Below are 22,301 nucleotides of genomic sequence, written 5' to 3' on the forward strand. Positions count from 1 at the left end.
CTTGCCTGTGTATTATGAATAGAAGAGTGACTGTCATTTATTGGGCTCCCACTCTGTGCTGAGCACTTACAGAATCTCCCCTCTCATAGTCAAAATGATGCTTTAAGACCTGTGTCATTATTTCCATTTCACGTGCAACTTAGGCTGCTGAGTAACGTATCCGAGGACACCAAGCTGGAAAGGGTAAAAGCAGGTATTTGAACTCGTTTTCGCTGATTCCAAAGGCTTTTCACTGTTTACATCAAGTGATTTTCCTTAATATATCATGAGATGTAAAAAGATGTTTTTTTCCAAATTGTTTAAAGTATCACGTGCTCATTATAGGCAGTTTGGAGAGCAGACAAAATAATAAAGAAGAAAAAAATCACTTGTAATTCTTCACCCCAGGCATGAACACTACTAAAATTTTAATTTTTTTTCTTTCTAGGCTTAAGAAAGCTCTAATTTATATATCAGAGAGAGTCTTTTTCCTCAGAGCTATCATCTTTGAAGTTTATGCATGTTCTCTAACAATGTTACCACTGCTCAAAACAATTTTGGAATCCCTTTTAGAGCCAGTTTAGGAACTAAAGTCTCTGTGGACTCCCAGGCACTGGATCCTTTGGTAGAGACAGAGCAAAGACAGTGTGTCTCTTACCTGAATATCTGTCAAAAATAATACATTTTTCTCTTCTATATTTTGTGCCTTCTAAAATTATATGCGGGAGGTCCCTTTGTAGCTTAGTGGTTCACAAACCCTACTAGGATCCATGAGGATGTGGGTTCGATCCCTGGCCTTGCTCAGTGGGTTAAGGATCCAGCATTGCCATGGGTTGTGGTGGACGTCGCAGACGGGCTCGGATCCCGCGTTACTGTGGCTGTGGCATAGGCTGGTAGCTGTAGCTCCAATTGGACCCCTAGCCTGAGAACCTCCATACACCACAGGTGCAGCCCTCAGAGGAAAAAAAAAATTATATGCTTCAAATATTTGACCATCCTGTAAAGAATACCATCATTGCCTTCTTTGAGATCCATAAACATCCTCTGTGACTTCTATTGGGGCAGGGGATGGAATTTACCAAAATGCTCCTATGTCAGAGATTGATGGACACTTCAGGTTAAGTCTTTATTTAAAATTAAGTCTATAAATGTTGAATATCTCATTGACAACTCATGTTATTTATTACATTGTCAACACAACGCTGTCTGCCTTTTGTGGTACATTAAGAAAATCAAAGAATTGTTTTGCTCCAAAGTTTGGAAAGGTTATTTTAAAATCAATTTCTTTTTAATAGAAATATTATACTCCCTGAATTATTTCCCTCCGAGGAATTTCTGTAAAAGCAAATATATCTTAAGTGCAATGAACTGATCTTTAAATAAAGTCGGTAGCATCTTGTGTCAAAGTACATGCTTCTCAAAGAAGCAGACACACATTCACACCCACACATGTAGGCATGAAGGAAACGATTGCCATCAAAATAGCCATTGGTATACTTTATTAATGCGAAGAAAGTCAATTAGTTAAGTGCCAGCTGGGTTCTCCTCTCTTTGGTTTATTGCCCACAACACTGCGCCTTTTAGAAAACAGACCTAACCCTCAATTTGAGCATTTCCGTTGTCTGGTTTCTGCCTTATTTTTCACAGACATTCTTATCTGCCCCATAATCTTAGCCTCCCAGTCTGCTTCCCAGACTGCTGGGCAGCTGAGACACTGGGACCCTGGGTCCCGAGATTGGTGCAGAGTCCTTAGGGGCCACCCCCAGTGTTCAGATGGGGGTGCACGGGCATCCTGAGGGCTGCACTTCCCTGGTCTTGCCGTTGCCAAGATTTCCCACGATAAGACCTCATCGCCCTCTCAGAGCTCATTGCAAAGTGTAGGCTTTGTCTTGTGTTGATATCCGGGGCACTACTCACAGTGATTGGCATTGTGTCAATGTGGTAGATAAATGAAGGCTTACAATATATTCTTTCAGAAATGGACTGTTGGGAAGCAAAGTTAGTCTGATGGAAAGAGAGTCAGAATAGAATTGCGGATTCAAATCTCGGGGCTTAAGAGCCTCTAGGTCAGTCCTCACACTTCGAGATGAAACCCAGGGAGATCAGCTGACTTGGAAGAGGTCACCCAGAGAGTTGGCGCCAAGCCAAGCCCAGCATCCAGCATTCCGAGGTCCTGTCCCAGCCTCTCAGCATTCCCTCCTGTCCTGGTTCCCTGGTTGTTTCATGGACATTGAGCTGACTTTGCAGGATCAGAGACCAAAGCATTTGAAGCCCCACATGGTACTTAACAGAGCATCGGCTACAGGGGGATTCTCAGGGAACACCCGAAGAGCTTGTGGAATTAGTGAGTGATTATCTGGTTGACTTAGGACTCCAACACCTGTCTCTGTGCCTAAGTGGTTACTAGCTGAGTGGTGAGTTCCCTGGGCTTGTGTGGATAGTACAGGCTCTCTCTTGGACAGAAACAATAATAACAATGGCTAATATTTCTTTGTGATAAATTAGGCAGCATATCCCTGTGGTTTAGAGTCCAGGCCCTGTGGTCAGGTGGTCACAGAATCCCAGCTCCATCACATGCCCCATACATTTTTATGAGACAGGTGATTTGACCTTTCAGTGCCTCATTTTCTATGTCTGCAAGATGCCAATAGCAATAGTGCCTACCTCAGAGTATTGAAGAATTAACCCATTTGAAGCCCTAGAACAATGCCAAGCACTTGGTAAACCAACAATAAATGTTAGCTATTGTTGTTATTAAAATGCCACTACTGCATATAGTAAATTCATTGCACAAATTCTATACCCAGTCTTCTCAGCACCTCTGTGAGGAAGCTACTATTATTTTATGTTTTGGCCGCACTCACGGCATATGGAAGTTCCTGGGCCAGGGATCAAATCCAAGCCACAGCTGTGGCAGTACCAGGTCCTCTACCCATTACACAGGCCCGGGGATTGTACTTGCACCTCAGCAGCGACCCCAGCTGCCCCAGAGACAATGCCCAACACTTAACCCACTGCACCACAGTGGGAGCTCTGAGGAAGCTACTATTGTTATCTCCCATTTTACAGTTGAGCAAACTGAGGCATAAAGGGGCACTCTACCCACACAGTTTTAGGTCCTGGGTAAGGCCCACTTCCCTCTCTGCTTGGCTCCAGATCCTACGCTTGGGTGCGGGTATGATGGAGATGAGTGGTGTAGCTTTGAAATGTAAGATCTGACCTCCCTTTTTTTCTTTTCTTTTCTAGAGCATTCCAGACTGTATCTGCTTTCAGAAATATCTTTGTGGATCCCCAGGTAAGTGGAGAGGGGCCCCTCCCTTCTCCAGATCATCTCCTGCCCATATAGCCAGCTGTCCCTGTCCCTGTAGCTGGCCTCTGAGGTCTTGTCATAGCCTGTCTCAGCCTCTCGGGGTTTCAGCACCAGAGTGCTTCTTTACAGGGGTGCACCCTGAAGAGACAAGTTGCTCTTGGGGGTGGGGGGGGGATGGAGGGGCCAGGGGCAAGGAACAGAGGACAGGAGGCACTGCCCCTCCCCACCCCACCCCCGCCCCGTTGTGTGGCTTCTTCACCTACATCCACGTTTCTGTGGATTTCTTTAGTTTCCTACAAAATACTTCAGAGTACCAGAAAAAGGGTCTTTTATAGATATCCCTGTGCTGGAGAAAGGAATTGCGGTTAAGAGTGGCGGGCTCTGGAGCCAGACTGCCTGGCTTTCCATGTTCGCCGTGATAACCATTTTTGCCATGGTTGCCGTTGCCAAAGAACTTGGTCCAGTGAATGTAGGGGCCTGGCTCACCATCTTCCGCACCTACTCAGTGCCGAGTGGGAATGGAAGACCACAGGCTTTTGAGCCAGACAACCTGGCTTTGCATCCTGCTTCTGCTGCCTAGTGAAGTGCGGTCTTTGCATGTCACCCACTTCTCTGAGCCTCCGTTCCATCATCCTCTCTAATGTGGGGAGAATTATACCCATCTTTCAGAGTTATTGGGATAGTTCTAGCTCATGTATCTAAAGTAGACTATGTGAGATTGGCATTCAATTAAATGTAATTATTAATATTATCTGTTATTGGTATTTGAATGGATTCATCACAAGTATTTGCTGAATGCATCTTATTTTTGATTCCTCGTGATTTCCTTGAAATATATTTATTCCCCCCCACCCCCGCCGCCGCACGCCCAGCAGTCTTGCTTGTTTAAAGTAATTTGCTTAGCAAGCCATGTATTTGTTATGAAAAGATCATCTCTGGTCCAGATCCTGTCAAATGGTTGTAAATTCCCAAAGTAGTTCAAATTAATGAGGTCTTATTGCACCTAGATGTTCCCATGGATGTTTAATCTAAATTTGATTCTTTCTCCATAACGCTGAAACTTCCAGTAGTGAGATGACTGTGATTTTTTTAAGAAGAGCCATTAACGCTGGTTGGAGTTGGTTGTATTCTGTGAATGGAATAGGATATTTTACTTCCTCATATCTGAAATCTGAATCATCATGAAGACTTTTTTTTTATTTTAACTGTAATTCAAAGAGAATTATTATGGAACCTACTGTGTTGATTCCTTCTCTCTCTGTCTCTGTCTGTCTGTCTCTCTCACATACACATACACACACACACACACAGAACACACACACACTCAGGCACCCCTCTTAGTTTTTCTTTCCATTAGGCAACTGAAGAGTTACTATGTAAATTCTGGCAGCCATCTCCCCATCAGACAAGCAAGGGCACAATCAATTCCTGTTTTCTTGGAACATACCAAATAATCAGAAACTCTGATTATTCTGCTGGAAGGCAACAAACAACTTGATGGAAAGATGTACCAATTGAAAACAATTCGGATCATATTTTTTGTCAGGAGAATGAGATGCCTCCAGCTGTCTGTCACTAATTATATTAGAGGTAGAAAGCAGGAATGTTTTAGCCTGCAAAAGATTACTGGAGTTGCATGTTGGAACACTGCTCTTACTGGCTACTTATCTCGGAACAGTGGCATTGGACGTCCATTCTGTAACTCATCTTGGCAGCTGGTAGTCATCTCAAACACATGTCACATGAGCACATTTAAGGAATTTTCTAATTATAGTTCAGAGGCTTTACTTTTATCTTTTTATGCTCATTTTGCAGACATCCCTGATTGAAATGATTTCTCCCTCAGCATAATCCTATTGCCAGCAGTTACAAAGGAACAGGGAGATGGCAAAGAAGACCCACAATAACTGAAGAGGTGTCCGAATTCAATTAGGAAGAGACCTCTCCCATGTGGACGCATAAGCCATATAAATCCATTTTAATTGTGAGCTGTGGTACTTATCTGGTCATGTTTATTTTGGATGAAAGTGCCAGAGCTGGATTTAGACCAGAAATCCAGATCTTCAAGCTCTAATGACTAATTTGGGTATCCATTGAATCCCTTAATTCATTTCTTAATTAGTTCTCCCAGAATTAGAGTTGCTTAGTTACAATAATTTTCACAAAATTTTCAAATAAAAACAAATGTACATAGATTTTTTTTTTTCCACCTATGGCTCACACATTTGCCCTGGTCTTAAAGGACTATTCTTGTTGTTATCAAAATAACAACAACAATGGCAAGAACAAAACTAACATGTTGCCAGGTAGTACTGTAGCCAATGGGCTGAGGCACCAGGGATTGGTTTTGATTCCCAGTCCAGCTTCTTATAGCCATGGGACCTTGGTCAAGTTACCTTCCCTCCCTGTGCCTCAGTTTCCTTTTGTAAAATGGGAAGAATAATAGTAGCTATCTCATAGGGTTGTTTTAAGGATTAAAAAGGTATCACATGTATGAACTAATATGTAGGCAATGCCTGGCACTATAATAGATGCTACGTATTATGTCTATTGTCAACAAGACAATGGGGGACTGGTGAGCAGACTTGCTGGTGCACGATAAGCATGTTCCATTTATGAAGTCCATTTGGAGATCACTCGTGATGGCAATGAAATGCTGGAGACTCTGAGGTTGGGATTAACCTCTATCGTTTGTTTTTGCACTCTTCGGTTTAGCTCAGGATTAACATTTTTGACTTTCCATGCTTGATCAATACGAGTGCTAACTTGAAACCTTTTGGTGCAAAATTGCTTTAAAATCTGAATGAACATTTTGTTGTCTCAGTATTGGTCCTCATTAAAAGGAAAAAAGCAATTGCAATATGTAAAAAATATATATGTGGTGGGGAGAGGAGATTGGGAAGAATTGGCTTCAGTAAATTCACTGGAAATTTTCAGACTATTTTTTAACACAGTTAAATGCCTTTAATGTCTTGGTTCAAAATTTAATCAGTGTGCAGGAGTGAAAGTCTAGGGAAAGATAAATCTAGTAATTTAACGAGCTTTCTTCATGGCTACATAAGAGTTGGTTTATGTTAAAATTAACTGCCAAATGATTCACTAGAATTACCTTTCCTTAAGTTTTTTTTTTTTTTAATTAAGATAGGATTCAGCAATTCTATTGTTGTGGATGCACATGTATGTGCTTGTGCATGTGTGCGTTGCGTGTGTGTGTGTGTGTGTGTGTGTGTGTGTGTGTGTGTAAGACATATAAAATGTTCTGAGCAGCATGTTTGTACTCGTCTCAAATTAGATTCACCCAAAATATCCATCAGTAGTAGAATGGATGACTAAATCCTGGTGGAATACCATGCAGCAATGAAAAGAGAATAAACTGAAACTATACACAGTAAGAGGAAGTTATCTTACAGACATAATGTTGCAAAAGAGAAGATACAAAAGAATACACAGCAGTCTTCTTCCTTTTATATAAAGTGTGAAAATGTACAAAACAACCCTGTGGCTAAGGGGTACAGGCCTGAGTGGCTAAAACCATAAAGAAAGGCCAGGAATTTTTTTACTGAAAGAACCAGGATAGTGGTTCACTTTAAGGGAGGGCACTCTAGAAAAGAGAGGGGAGCTTGAGGGCTTCTGAAAGTGCTAACAATGTTTTGGTTTTTGTCTGGGCTGATAGTTGTGTGGTAGTAATACAGGGAGTGTATTATATCAAACACTGCACTTTTCTATATTTTCCTGGTTGTGGGTTATAGTTCATTATTAAAGTTTTTTTAAAATGCAAAATAAATTGTCTTTTCTGTCTGGGATGGTTTATCCTTGTCCTGCATAGCTTTAGGTTGAGAGATTCCTTGTGATTATCTTATAATCACTAGAAGTAAACTACTGCCTCCCTACCTGCCTCCAAAGTAGGATATGCATGCACCCCACGGGGCTCTTGGGAGGATTCATTTGTTTGAGAAAGAAATTGATGGGAACCTATATTTCCATTCATTTTCCTTATCATGAAACCTTATGGTAAAGATGGGAACCATATTGACACTGGCATCATCCTGGGTCCATGTGCCAGGTGGGTGGGCATCATCTGGACGGAGAGAGGTGAGGCCTCCCCTTGGCAGTGGCTTCCCCTCTGGCTCCCCTGCTTGGGTTATGAAATAAATCATGAAATACATGAAATACGTCATGCCTGGTTAACTGGATTAACAACTTCTATGTTTTAGTTTTAACAACCCCTCACACACCAACAGAATCTTGAAAAGACTCTGCAAAGAATTCCCATAAAGTGAATATAATTTTAATATTGCCAGCAACAAGGAAATGACAAAACTTAGCATGAACCCTGGTGGCCACATTAGGAGGACATGACAGTGATCATTGGATCCGATCTAGCAAGAAGCTGGCCGCCAAAATTCTAAATTATCTGGAAGACATATAAATTTGTATCCACTATGGTTAATTAATCATGAACATGGGTGCATTTGTCTGGAGACATCCTGGTTAGCAAAACCATCAATTCTGTCATTCTTCTTTTCTCTTGGGTTTGTTTGGAAGGGTATATAACATGTTCGTACAGTAATACAGTTCTATGAGTTGCACACAAACAGCCAAGCATTTTTGGTGGTGGTTGTTCAAACACGTCAGATGAAAATACCTTGGATGCCACTACCATGTAGTTTAAAGTCTACTCTCTTCTCTTAGTTGATTGTGTAGAAGATGGAAAACCTGCCATCCTTGGCAAAAAGAGGCACTTCTTGGTCTTAATTTTTTTTTTTTTTTTACAAATATCAATGCTAAGGCAATAGTTTGTAGATTTTACTTTCTTCCTCCTTTCTCCAAGCCTTGGTTTGGAGTTGGGTTGGAGAGAATCCAAAGATGTATATACTCAGAACAGCTCCGTTTTTGGTTTGTTCTTATCCCCTGTAAGATATCTTTAGGATTACATCTATTCATATGCACCCGCGTATAGTGGGAAGGGTGCTTGACCAGCAGTCAGGAGACTGGGTTCTAAAGCCTATTTCTGCCTCTTGCCAGCATCCAGGCCATAGCACAGAGGCAGTACCCTCTGAGCCACCTTTGCTTTTTCTCTATCATGAGGGTGATTGTCACAACACTTCCCTGACACTGACAGGCACCACATGTGAAAGCATCTGTAAAACACAGAGTTTCCTACAAACAGAAGGAAGGAATGATATGATCTTGAGCCTCCTACTTCACCTTTAACAGAATGTAACTTCTTCTTAAAGGGCGGACAACCTGGAATTCCCAGGTGGCCTAGCAGTTAAGGATCTGGCACTGTCACTGCTATGGCTCAGGTCACTGCTGTGGTGCGGGTTCGATCCCTGGCCCAGGAACTTCCATATGCCACAGCACAGCCAAAAAAAAAAAAAAAAGTGCTTATGTCCTAACCTACAAGGCTCTCTTGATTGGAAGCTTCAGAAAACTGGCTGGCTCGCATAACCAAATCAGAATTATTTTTTAAGTTGTTTTATTGAGAGCATCCTAGGGGCATCTCGCAAACTTGAAGGGATGGTGGAACCTACAAACTCACAAAGGGCCACCACAGGCGAGACCTTGCAGTCTTGGCAGAGGGCTTTGCAGCCTCTTCTCAAGGGCATCACCATCAGTGTAATAGAGTGCTGATGACTTCTGTCCTCTAGATTTCATGGTTCCAAGTCTGAGGCTCCTAGAAGAGTGAATCTAATCCATCCAGGTTAGGTTGATGAACCACCTTTTGGCCAGTTAGCCTCGGGCCAGGGCACAGAGGATGGACAGGACCTCTGGGAGCTCCAACCCCGCAGGTCTGGGCCATCTCAGGAAATCAAACACCTACAAGCCTCTGCCTACTGCTGATACAAATGTTTCCATAGTGGCTAATGACTCAACTCTCTTTAAGGGATTTGAATGAAAGGAATCCAAGAACTGTAAATACAGCAGCATATCTGTGTGTTTCTTCAACAAATGTCAGTACACCTAATTGAGCCTGGGCTTCTCAATTTTTCTTTTTTCTTTTTTTTGTTTTTTTTTTTTTGCCATTTTTTGGGCCTCTCTCTCGGCATATAGAGGTTCCCAGATTAGGGGTCTAATTGGAGCTCTAGACACCAGCCTACGCCACAGCCACAGCAACGCGGGATCCGAGCCGCATCTGCGACCTACACCACAGCTCACGGCAACACCAGATCCTTAACCCACTGAGCAAGGCCAGGGATAGAACCCGCAACCTCATGGTTTCTAGAGGGATTCGTTAACCACTGAGCCACGACGGGAACTCCTCAATTTTTCTTTAGGTGGACACTGGACTTGAAATCACTTTCATTAGATGCTGGGAAGTCTCTGTACGTCCCAAGAGGTCCTTCTGCCCAGGCTGCTTCTCTAAGTTTTGATTCCACTGCTACCTTTAGCTACGGCTTTACCTCTTGTTAGAAAGAAGGCATTAAATCAATTTTAGCATTGTATGCCAATGTGAAAGGAAGATAAGGGGGTGCACAGAGTCTGCATACCACAGGCAAGTCATCATACCATTAAAGGACCTTCATTCTTTTTTCCTCTTGAGAACCTATTAAAGTATATTTGAATGTATCATAGCCCTTCCTAGACAGATGTATACAGCTGTTCCTCACACCAAATGGACATTTGATCCATAGCATTTGTTCCACCAGGGCTCAAGCAAATACTTACTATATTGCCATAATGGAAACAATGAAAATGTTTATTTCCCAGAAAAATCAATGCATAGCTTCCAAAACAAGTTAAACAGGGCTATCCAATATTGCCCTGGCAAGTCCTAAATAGAGTACTGTCCCCTTTGGAGTATTCACTATAAAGCTATAAAGAGTGCAGAAATTCTTTGTTTTTTGAGCATACATGCATATGTAATAACTGAATTTTACATGGTTAACACGGTGAAATTTCTTTATGTAAAAGAAGATTTCTTAGAGAAAAGAAGCCATGTAGGGAAGAGATATGGTAATAAAAATAATTCTTTTACCAGATTTCCATTTTCCCAAATCCTGAGTTATCATGTAATCCACGGTTTATACTTTTTTAACCAACTCCCAATAGATTACCAGCCCAGGGCTTCACACTGGTTAGGTTGTAAGGATGATTTATCAGTTGTCAGATTTCAAGTGCTGACCCATGAAATGTTAAACTTGTATTGGCAGCTGTTGTCCTTAAGTTTGCAGATGTCCTGACTAATGCTTTGAAAGACCAGCATTAGCAATAAATCACAGCATACATAATTTTTCAATAAAGTAATGGAAAGGGTTTTGCCTTCTAAGCTTTGGTATTTGGAAGTTACTTACATGGGAAATGAAAGTAAAGGGGTGAAACGTTCTTAGGCTTTAACGCTTCATTTTGGGGCCAGCCATAGTCAATAGCTAAAGCATCTCGGTAGCTTTGTTCTCCTAACCCTGAGATCTCTTGGCTCCGGGAACTGACAAAGCGCCAAGTATAGGCCTAATTGCATTCCTAGTTACTGAGAGAAAAAAAAAAATCTCAAAGGAATTTTCCTTTTCTTTCAAAGGAGTACCTTAAGCATTAACATTTTTCTGGAATAGCAAAATTGTTTATAAGACTTTTGCAAAGCTTTCTGAAAAGAGAGCTTGAAGAGGGCTCCAGCAGCCAATTAAGAGGCATGTGGTGCTCACCTAGAGTAACAATGAGGGAGATGAAATCAAACAAGTAGGAGAGATGTGGCTTTGTCTTCCAAGCTCGCATGCTGATTAATGAGCTGATATTCTCTTTTCTTCTTCTTTCTCTATGGTCTCCTCAAAGACTTAGCAAAATAGTACATGATATATTCAGCTAGCCCCGTAATAGACCACCGGCTGAGTGTAAGTTCTGTTCACTAGTATTTGTCGTGCTTGTGACCACCGCTTGATACACGAGACATGTTCAGTTCTTATGTGTTGAATGAAGAAATAGATTCAGGCAGGTCTTTTAGTGATCTGTATCTTGGTGATTTGTATATTGGGCTGAATGTATTCTGGGCCAGATTAATTCTGATCAAGGAGTCAATATCCACGTTTAGCAGATTGGTTCTTCCACATGATGGAGAATAAGAGCCTGGAGAAACCCAGACTTGGGACAACCTGGATACTCCGTGATGTAAAAGGAACGGATACAACTTTCCAGGAGGCTGAATTTACTCCAGAAGTCAGCATATCCAATGAAAAGGTTTAGTTTATTACAGCTTTCCTAAACATAAATACGTCTGCAGTGTTCTTACCATACTGATGGGATCCGTTTCAACTTTATAGAATTTTGCTTTTAACCCATCCGTTGGCGAGCACCCGGGGCCAAGGCCAAGGGCTAGCTCTCTGCTTCATTTCCCTTCTCCAAGTTGCACCTTCTCTCACAAAGCCAGGCAGCTGTCTCCCAAATGTATGCTGTCAGCCACATAGGAAACCAGATGACCGAAAGAGGGTAAATCAGCACAAATTTATCGTCAAAGCTGAGAGAAAGAGCCTCAAAGTGAATGTTCTGCTGACTGTGGGTCCGAAGTGTTATCCTGGTATCTCAAGGACAGAATGTTTAATAAAGATGTGGGTACACAGTACACATTGACCTCCAGGCATGCTGAACTGTGTCAGCCAGAAAACCGTTCCTTAGAGTTTACAATTTCCCCTTTTTCCTACATTAAAAAATGCTAATGTGAACTCTTGACTCTCAACAACACATGTTCTTACTGTATATCAGGCAAAGAGTAAATAAGACACTCGCTTAATGACATAACAGTTCCTTTTAACGCAGCAAGCTGGAAGTAATTTTAGCTTGTTTCCTTTTTTCTAGACTTTATGGAAATAGGCCACCATCGTTTTTATCCCACCATTCTTCATTACCTTATAGCATGCTTCCCGTTTATGCTGTGAAGAACTGTTTTTAAAGACTCTTGAGGGACTTCCTTTAACACATTCTTTTAAAAAATAATTCTTCATCTATAGTACCCCCCTTAGAATGTCTGAGGGTTCGAAAATATAGAAACTTCTTAATGAGCGATGCTTAATGGTCTGTGCAGAGTGTTGCCATATTTACTCCTAGTTCAGTGAATGTAAATTATATTTAATTAGTCATTCTGGGAAAGTAGTAGATGTTCTAGGATAGATGCAGTACCTAAAACCCACTGTTTGCCTATTATGTAAAGTATTTATAGGTGAAGTTCTATGAGTAGTATTTATAGATGGAAAGAAATATTTGCTGTAGCATAAAAGTCATAATATTATGAAGAACATGTCTTGTCCAGGCATGAAAAACATCCATGTGGGACAGAGTTTTATAAAAATTCTTTATAAACTTTAAAGTGCTATATGAGAATAATCATGTTATTGTTATTTTTACACTTGTAACAGGCAGAACTTCTAGGCTGAATGACAGTCCATAACTTTGTGTTTTCATGCTGAATATGTTCCTGTTTCCGGGGAGATTTCCTTTTTCACATGTAACCCTCATGTCAGAGCCTCCCTGAGTTCTGTAAATGGGCTCCTCCACATGCACTTGTCTTTTGGTTTTTATTTTTTTGTTTTTCTAGGGCCACACCTGCAGCATATTGAGGTTCCCAGGCTAGGGGTCGAACTGGAGCTATAGCTGCCAGCCTACACCACAGCCACAGCAACTCGGGATCTGAGCCGCATCTGCAACCTACACCACAGCTCACAGCAATGCCAGATCCTTAACCCACCGAGCAAGGCCAGGAATTGAACCTGCGTCCTCACGGATGCTAGTCGGGTTCATTAGCCGCTGAGCCACGACGGAAACTCCCTGCACTTGTCTTTTGAATCCTCCAGACCACACTTGCACCAGTAGATGCTTCACACGATGCTTTAGGAGGAGGTATAATTTCTAGGAAAGACCCTCAACCAGCATCACAACTGTAGTCCCAGGTGGCTGCTTAAGAGCCCCACTGAGGGCTCCCAGTCCGTCCCGGGCACTGAAATAGGACTGAGAAAACACTCATTTCTGATCCTATGTGTGCCCCCCCCCCATCCACCTTATGGTCCTCTGACAGACCTGCTTTTCCAGAACATCTCTGCCATGACACTCTCTGCAGCAGTTTTGGTATCTTCTGCAGCTGGGTCATTTATTCATAGTTGGTCCAGTCATCTGCTTTTTTTTTTTTTTTTCTTGCCATTCCTAAGTCTCGGTTGGTCTCTATTCCTCTGCTCTCCTAACACCAAACACTTTTTGCACCTCAGCTCCTTTTTGCCCCCATGGCTTCAAGAAACTAGAAACAAGAAAATGTGTCCTGGTAATAGTCCTCTGCCAATTTCCCACTGCCCTCGTCCCCCGGTGAAACTGCTCTTTTCCACCGAATTGCCAGCCACGTCTCTGTTCCCCGCTCCTGCCCATGTGCTCCCTGGGAGAGGGTGCAGCGGGGGATGGGCAGGCTGGCAGCGCTTCCATTTCTCCCCGGCGCCCGCCCCGAGAAATGCTTCATTGTCCCCACCGAGGGCCAGGCCATGGGAAACAGGCTCCCGGACAGTCACCATGGGCTACACAAATATTACTTCCATTTAGCTTGACCTTTCATTGTGCTCGAAAATGACTGAAAATACTTAAAGGCTGTACAATATTTTTCTGGAAACAAAAATAAATGGGGTTCTTTTAAGAAGCCACATTTGAACTTTTGCCCTTTCCTTCCTTTTTAGAGTCATTGTATCCAGTTCAAGGTTTCCTTTCTGCCTATCTTTTCCTTTGGTGAGAAATGGCTAATTTCTCTACTGATAAAATTATGAATCATAGAAACAATGTAATGGCTCAAGATAAGGATACCTCTTAGGACTTGCAAACGCTCAGCTTTGGGAATTGAGTCTTGCGAACATTTCTCAAGTGCTGACTGGGTGCCGGGCAGCCAGGCTGATTGACGAATTCTAGAACCACTGCAATGCATTCATGCACCTTATCCTCACAAAGGCCCTGGGAGGTGGGTGGTATTGTCAATCGTCTGTGTTTTAGGATGGAGACAATGAAGCAGAGCGAAGGTCAGTTAGTTGCCAAGTTCACATGGTTAACAGAGGGCAGGGCCTAGACTTGAACCTGGGGGCCTGCCTCTCCCGACAAAGCCATATGATTGAGCCATTACATCGTTTCTATGATTCCCAACATTAGCTGCCTAAATGCCTTGCGTGCATCACATAAGCTCATCTCCCAAGCAGGACTAGAAGCATCTACCTTACTAAATTGTGGGGAGGATCAAATGAAACAATTATTTGAAAGGGCCCAGTAGATTGTGATGTGCTAAAACATCAGGGTTAAGTTTGGGCTCACGGTCCACCTGACATTTTCTACTAGTCAGGTGGGTCTTATTGTTGAGTCTGGCCCTCGCTCCTTGGATGGTCTGTCTGTTCAGATGAAAAACTGCGTGTTTATCTTGAGGTTTTTTGATATTTCAGAAAACATTAGGTTTCACAGTGAAAAATAACCCTTTTATTCCAAAATGGTGGCATCTGGCAGTATTTAGAGTGTAGGCAAAACTCAGCATAACCTTTTTAATATGCTAAGTTCAGTGGCATTTGTTCCCTCTCACGTTAATGTAGCACCTAGCACCCCTCCCCTTTATTTTCTAAATCACGCAAGATTAATTTTCTTCCAAGTCTTCTGTTCACCACGTACTGAGGGCTTGTCATGAAGTGTATAACATGGGGTCTGGGACCATGTCGTTTCAGCATGCAGACCCGAAACAGAAGAGACACCAGGCAAGGCAGAGGCCAATGGGAGAGAGGTGGAAATTGAATCTAATTGAGGATTTAGGGGGGAGTTCCCGTTGTGGACCCAACCAGTATCCACGAGGACTCAGATTCAGTCCCTGGCCTTGCTCAGAGAGTTAAGGTTCTGGCATTGCTGTGAGCTGCAGTGTAGGTCAACGGCACAGCTCAGATCTGGCATTGCTGTGGCTGTGGTAGAGGCTGGCAGCTACAGCTCTGATTCGTCCCATAGCCTGGGACTCTCCATATGCCCCAGGTGCAGCCCTAAAACTAGGAAAAAAAAAAAAAAAGAGGATTTAGGGAGTTCCCACTGTGGCACAAAGGGATCAGCAGTGTGTCTGCAGCACCAGAATGTAGATTCAGTCTGTTAGATTTTCTACTACAGATATGATATCTTTTTTTTTTTTGTCTTTTTGCCATTTCTTGGGCTGCTCCCCCGTATATGGAGGTTCCCAGGCTAGGGGTCCAATCGGAGCTGTAGCCGCCAGCCTACACCAGAGCCACAGCAATTCGGGATCCGAGCTGCGTCTGCAACCTACACCACAGCTCACAGCAACACCAGATCCTTAACCCACTGAGCAAGGCCAGGGATCGAACCCACAACCTCGTGGTTCCTAGTTGGATTCGTTAACCACTGAGCCATGACAGGAACTCCAAGATATGATATCTTTATGTTGGATATGTGCTGCCCTGCTTACCGGTGGTTGTAGTGGTGATGGAGGTGTTATCTGTGATTGTAATGATGGTTTTGAAGGAGGTGATGGTGTCGGTGATGGAGGTATGGCAGAGAGTGGTGGAGGCGATAGAGGCTAAATTTTTTGAACACTCACTGCATCAAGCACGATACTGAATGCTTCACAGAATCTTCTTGAAGTCTTAGAAAGCTTTGAAATACTAATAGCCCCATCCAAACAGAGATTCAGTTATGTCACTTGACTCAGTTCTTTCAGCTCATATGTGACATAGTCAGAAAGTGGACTCCAGAGCCACTTGGCAAACCCACCGTTCATCATGTCTCATCATTGTCATTAAATCAATTTCCTGGTATTCCCACTGTGGCACAATGTGCAGGTGGCATATCTGCAGTGCAGGAACACAGGTTCAATCCCCAGCTGCCACAGTCGGTTAAAGGATCCAGTGTTGCCGCAGCCACGGCACAGCTCTGGCTCATTTTTGAGCTGCAACCTACACCACAGCTCACGGCAACACCGGATCCTTAATCCACTGAGCAAGGCCAGGGGTGGCTGTGGGCTGGCCAAAAAAGAGACAAAAAAAAAAAGAGATGAGGATTTAGGAGACCACAGCTAAATAGATCCCAAGCTTCAAAACATGGGATAGGAGGCCAGAGCCAGGCCCCAGGAGGTCTGACGGGTGGTGCTGAAGAGTGAAGGACCTCAGAAGTAACAGAAAGAGGAGACTCCAAGACAAGCCAAGCAGGAGATGAATGTTTCCTGTGGCTGGTCCAGGGAACCTCCTCCCACTGATGCCAGACCTGTTTTCCTTGCTCTCAGACCCTCATGTGTATTTTGGGGTCTCACAATCTTCTCACAAGTCAGAAGTCGGAGGTGAGGTCTTACAGCCCCTTGTTGGAAGTGCATACCCTAAAGGCCTGAGTTTTGTGATTCTTGCATCTCGTGCATCCTAGAAATGGGGTTCTTCCTGGTTTTCTTAGGAGCCTGGGATTGCATACCTAGGGCGCAGTGTTTGGAGGGTCTTCCAAGCAGGATTCATGGTCATAGTGAGTTATTTTTTTTCCTCATTTCTGGATAAGAACAATATCCTTGCTATTCGCTTTTCAAATATAGCAAGCAGTCAGGATAGAAGAATATCCTTATGTTAGGAAAGAAGTTGGCAGCCTCAGTGATGTGAAAATGTCCAATTTAGAAGACACGTTTGAAAAGAAGAGCTGCTTAAAGTCCTTTTTTGGAATCAGATGGAATAAAAATGAATAAATAAAAAATCTGAAGAAAAATGTGTGGTCTGACAACAGATTTTACCTCCTCTCTTATGTCTTGCAGGTACTTACGTCTTGCTTTTGCCTGCACTTCAGGTGTCGTTTTTATCATTTCATTAAAATGTCAAATTGCAGACTGATTCTGGCATTTAATTGGGACCCTACCTTGGATGAGAGATTTTCTAGCTAATGCGTGTAACCAGCACACTACGAGAGTGTCGCCAGGGACTAAACATCTAGAATCTCTAAGAATCCTAGTGAGTGCATAAAGAGACTATTTAACAGGAGAGGCGGGGAAAGGCATCAAGTTTCAAAGAAAGAGTCAAAATGAAGTGTATAAGTCAGTCATGCCTGGAGGTATATAAATAGAGGGCTTCTAGTAAAAAAAAACTAGTCGATTAAGGTGCCTGCAGTTAAGACTCATCAGAATTATTGGTAATAGCACATCTGTTACACTTGAGCAGCCCAAGTGTGCCTGTAGGTTTCTCTTCTTGAGGTGTTGAACTGGATCAGAGCACTTGGTATACCTGAAACTCAATAGTTTCAAGTAAATGAAACTATTGACCCCCTTTGTAGAGATAATTGATACATATTTTTTTAATCTTTTAAAATGTGTTCACTCTTTTGTCACGGAAATTTTATTTCTAGGAATTTATGCTAAGGAAATAATTAAGGACATGTGCAAAGGTTTTGGCCACAAAGATGTGAACCACATCATAGTTTATAATATGGTAAGTGGGAAAGAAATTGCTTTCTTGTACAAAGTTACAGATTAGTTAAATATATTACAATCATAAAATACTATTCGGCTTCAATAGATGGTATAGATAAATATTGGTAATGAAAAGATGTTCATCATATATTGTTACGTGATCAAATCTTATTATTAAAAAAACACAGAGTTCTCTTGTGGCACAGCAGGTTAAAGATCCAGCATTGTCACTGCAGTGGCTTGTGTCACTGCCATTGTGCAGGTTCAGGTTTGATTACTAGCCCAAAAACTTTTACATGCTACAGGCATGACCAAAACAAAACAGAACAGAAAAAAAAAATATGTACAGTATGATCATATTTTTGCTAACATATTGGTATATTCTTAGAAAATGATGCGGAAATATATGTAAGGGTTTTTAAAGTGTTTCTCTCGTGGTAAGATCCATGAGCATTTCAAATATTTCAAATGTTCTTTTTTTATTGTTATTTCCCCCAACACAATTTTTTTCCCCACTGTACAGCATGGAGACCCAGTTACACATCCCATTGTCATGCTCCGTTGTAAGTATCTAGACATAGTTCTCAGTGCTACATAGCAGGATCTCATTGTTAATCCATTCCAAAAGCAATAGTTTGCATCTGTTAATCCCAAGCTCCCAATTCATCCCACTCCCTTCCCCCCATCCCACCCCCCACCCCAGGCAACCACAAATCTATTCTCCAAGTCCATGATTTTCTTTTCTGTGGAAAAGTTCATTTGTGCTGTATATTAGATACCAGCTGGAGGGGGTGTGGAGAAAAGGGAACCCTCCTGCACTGTTGTGGGAACATAAGCTGGTACAACCACTACGGAGAACAGTATGGAGATACCTTAGAAATCTATACGTAGAACTACCACATGATCCAGCAATACTGGACGAAACTTTCCTTAAGAAAGACACATGCACCCACATGTTCATTGCAGCACTATTCACAATAGCCAAGGCATGGAAACAACCCAGATGTCCATCGACAGATGATTGGATTAGAAAGACGTGGTATATATACACAATGGAATACTACTCAGCCATAAAAAAGAACAAAATAATGCCATTTGCGGCAACATGGATGGAACTAGAGACTCAAATGTTCTTTTTTATTGGTGTTTTTAATTTCTTACTCTAAACAAACATAGTCTGCCTTTTTAATAAAAAAGATCTGACAAAGTTTATTTTTAATTGAAAAAGAAAAATATATGAGCCAATGAGTTCTTGTTATGGCTCAGCAGGTTAAAGACTTGATGTCATCTCTGTGAGAATGCAGGTTCAATTCCTGGTTTTGCCCAGTGGGTTAAGGATCCAGTGTTGCTGCAAACTGTGGTGTAGATTGCAGATGTGGCTCTAATCTGGTATTGCTATGGCTATGGCATAGGCCTGTAGCTGCAGCTCCAATTCAACCCCTGGGCTGGGAACTTCCATATGATTCAACACAGCCCTAAAAAGAAAAAAAAAAAAATGAGCCAAACCATATGAAAATGATGGATTAGGGGAGTTCCTGTCATGGCTCATTGGAAATGAATCTGACTAGCATCCATGAGGACACAGGTTTGATCCCTGGCCTCACTTAGTAGGTTAAGTATCTGGTGTTTCGTTGAGCTGTGGTATAGGTTGCAGACTCGGCTTGGATCCCACATTGCTGTGGCTGTGGTTTAGGCCAGCAGCTACAGCTCTGATTAGACCCCTAGCCTGGAAACCTCCATATGCTGTGGTGCGGTCCTAAAAAGACACACACACACACAAAATGCGGGTTATAGTTTTCAGTGGAATATATTTGTAAACATATTTCAGCTGAGTAGGTATGTCATGATTTGAAAAGAGCAACTGCTTTTTCCTGGACCTGATTTAGCAGAGATTATTAGCTTTCTTCCTAATCTCTGCAAAATGAAGAAACCCAAATTATTAGACCATCTCTGGGGTTTCTTCCTACACCCACATCCAGGTCTACACCTTTTCAGTTTACTTAGAGAAACTGTTAAGCGGAGGGACTTCCTGCATTTTTTGTGTTTACAAGCTGCCATATAATGAAAGTGTATTAAGAAAGATTCACCTTATTATCTGTGCTACATTCAAACCAACCCATTCTGGAACATATTCCTCAATTCTGTTTTCTGATGCTTTGGAAAGAGACCTTCAAATCATGTAGTTTTTCCATCACTTGTTGATTACCCTAGCTTTTGTTGTTGCTTTGTTTTTTTTTTTTTTGTTTTTTTTTTTTTTTTTTTTTTTGCCATGCCCACAGCACGCAGAAGTTCCCTGGCCAGGATCAGACCCACACCAGTGTTTCTGACAATGCTGTATCCTTAACTCACTGAGCCACCAGGGAACTCCCACCCTAGTTTTGAATGTTTGGGGAGAGCTTATGGTGAGGGTCACATCGCTGGGAACTGCTCAGTGTTTCAGCAGTAGGTGAGAAGTGGTTGAAGGAGACAATGACAGAGAATTTATGTCCATTAGAAAATAAAAGACCTGCCAGCTGTTGACCCTGACAGCTTCTCAGCCCCTTCCTTTGGTATCAGGCAAGCCTCTGTCTTTCTATAGACCCTGGGCTGGGTTTAGTTCAGTGAGGCGAGATATCATATGTTTTTCCTCATTAATCACGTTTGGCAGATGTCTCGCTATTACAATCAGTGTCTTCTACCCATAAAAATACAATTTCAGGACAAAGTCACGGTCACCATAGAGGTAAATTACAGAACACATCTGGCAGGCTGACTTCCTAATTCTGTAACTTCTGAATGGAAATTAATGGAAAGACTATTGGGCCACGAGTTAGGAAAGAAATCTGTATTTTGATCCTGGCTCTGCCTTGTAGAACACTAGAGGCATTTTAGGTCCAAGTTTTTCTTTTTCTTTTTCTTTTTCTTTCTTTTTTTCTTTCTTTTTTTTTTTTTTTTTTTGTCTTTTTGCCATTTTCTTGGGCCGCTCCCTCGGCATATGGAGGTTCCCAGGCTAGGGGCCCAATCGGAGCTGTAGCCACCGGCCTACACCAGAGCCACAGCAACACAGGATCCAAGCCACGTCTGCGACCTACACCACAGCTCATGGCAACGCCGGATCCTTAACCCACTGAGCAAGGCCAGGGATTGAACCCAAAGCCTCATGGTTCCTAGTTGGATTCGTTAACCACTGAGCCACGACGGGAACTCCAAGTTTTTCTTCTCTGTAAAGTAAGGGGGTTGAGTTCAAGTTTTTCAAGCTTCCTTCCAGCTCTGAAATTACATGAATATGATCTACGAAGGCCATTTATTGTTGCCTACATGGCTCTAGACCAAAGGCAGAGTGTCTGTTAACAATCCAGCCCTGTGACTTCACAGCATCTTACCTCTCTTGATGCAGTAAACCCTGTTTTCTTGTTTATCTTCCTTTTCTTACGCCATAGATAATTTCACAACCTCATTTTGGCATGCTCTGTACCCTCTCCTGTGGGATATGTCTTTGTGACTAGAGAAAAAAATTCTTAATATCAGCTGTGTCCATTATTCTCTGGTTTTTAAAAATTATCCCAAGAACTAAATGTCAATTCAAAGATTCCTTTATTTGTTATCATTTCTAACCTAACCTGTACAAGCCTAAGGCATAATTTAAGACAGAAAATGTCCTGCCTTGAGACAGTAGACTCATAAATATGGAGTACAATTTATTCCTATAATTTAAGAAGAAATTAGAATATTTAACATTTTTAGCAACACTTTTTTTTTCAGTATCTATACTGAATATGCAAGATTGGACTGCTGCACATGCTTGCTGATCCTGCATTTTTAATCGTAGATACCACTTTTTTTTTTTTTTTTTGGTCTTTTTAGGGCCATACCACAGCGTATGGAGGTTCCCAGGCTAGGGGTCAAATCCGAATCTGAGCTGTAGCCCCGACCTACACAACAGCCACAGCAATGTGGGATCCAACCACATCTGCAACCTACAACACAGCTCACAGCAACATCAGATCCTTAACCTACTGAGTGAGGCCAGGGATGGAATCTGTGTCCTCAGGGATACTGCATCCTCAGATTCATTTCTGCTGAGCCATGACGTGAACTCCTAGATGCCATATTTTAAAACTGAGTAATGACTTCAGATGAATCTGCTATAAAAAAAGAATCAGATTACCCCAACAAAAGAGTTTACAAGTCAAATAGTTGTGTGTTTTTGCTTGATCTCTAATTTGTAGAACATGGATAGAATATCTGTTTTCTGTAGTTAACGCAGAAAACCCAACCAAAACAGGCCCCAGAAGAGACTATCCAATACCCATCCTTTCCTTCATCCTTAGTAGCACACCTGGTTTTATTCAAGGAGGGAGGCAATGTGCCTAGCCAAAGACTGCATTTCCCAGCCTTCATAATGTTAGCCAATGGGGAAATCATTAGATGGGCTGTTCAGGAAACCTCCTTGGTGGGAGTTGACTATGCTCTTATTTCTTGACCCTGCTTCCTCTCTGTTTTTCCATGTAACCTCTTTTCTGAGGTCCACATGTTCACACAATGACTGAGGCAGCTTTAGTGCCATCATCCTCTTCCATGCAAGCCTAGCAGAGAGGAAGTCCAGTTTCCCAATAGCTCAGACAGATCCCTGGATTGGCTTCTCTTTGGTCTTCTTGCCCCTTCAGGGCTGTG

At 42.2% G+C, this 22,301-nt stretch overlaps 1 protein-coding gene across 4 annotated transcripts in view; it reads left to right on the forward strand.

Moving 5' to 3' along the window:
- The window catches only part of SPATS2L (spermatogenesis associated serine rich 2 like), a 182,307-nt gene that overhangs the window by 19,059 nt on the left and 140,947 nt on the right, over positions 1 to 22,301 (forward strand). For all 4 annotated transcript variants that reach the window (XM_047773174.1, XM_047773173.1, XM_047773172.1 and 1 more), the window contains exon 2: positions 3,226 to 3,274. The gene's annotated coding sequence lies outside the window, so the exon portion shown is untranslated. The remainder of the gene's footprint in view (positions 1 to 3,225; positions 3,275 to 22,301) is intronic.

This window comes from Phacochoerus africanus, chromosome 3 (assembly GCF_016906955.1).
Source record: "Phacochoerus africanus isolate WHEZ1 chromosome 3, ROS_Pafr_v1, whole genome shotgun sequence".
Taxonomy (NCBI): domain Eukaryota; kingdom Metazoa; phylum Chordata; class Mammalia; order Artiodactyla; family Suidae; genus Phacochoerus; species Phacochoerus africanus.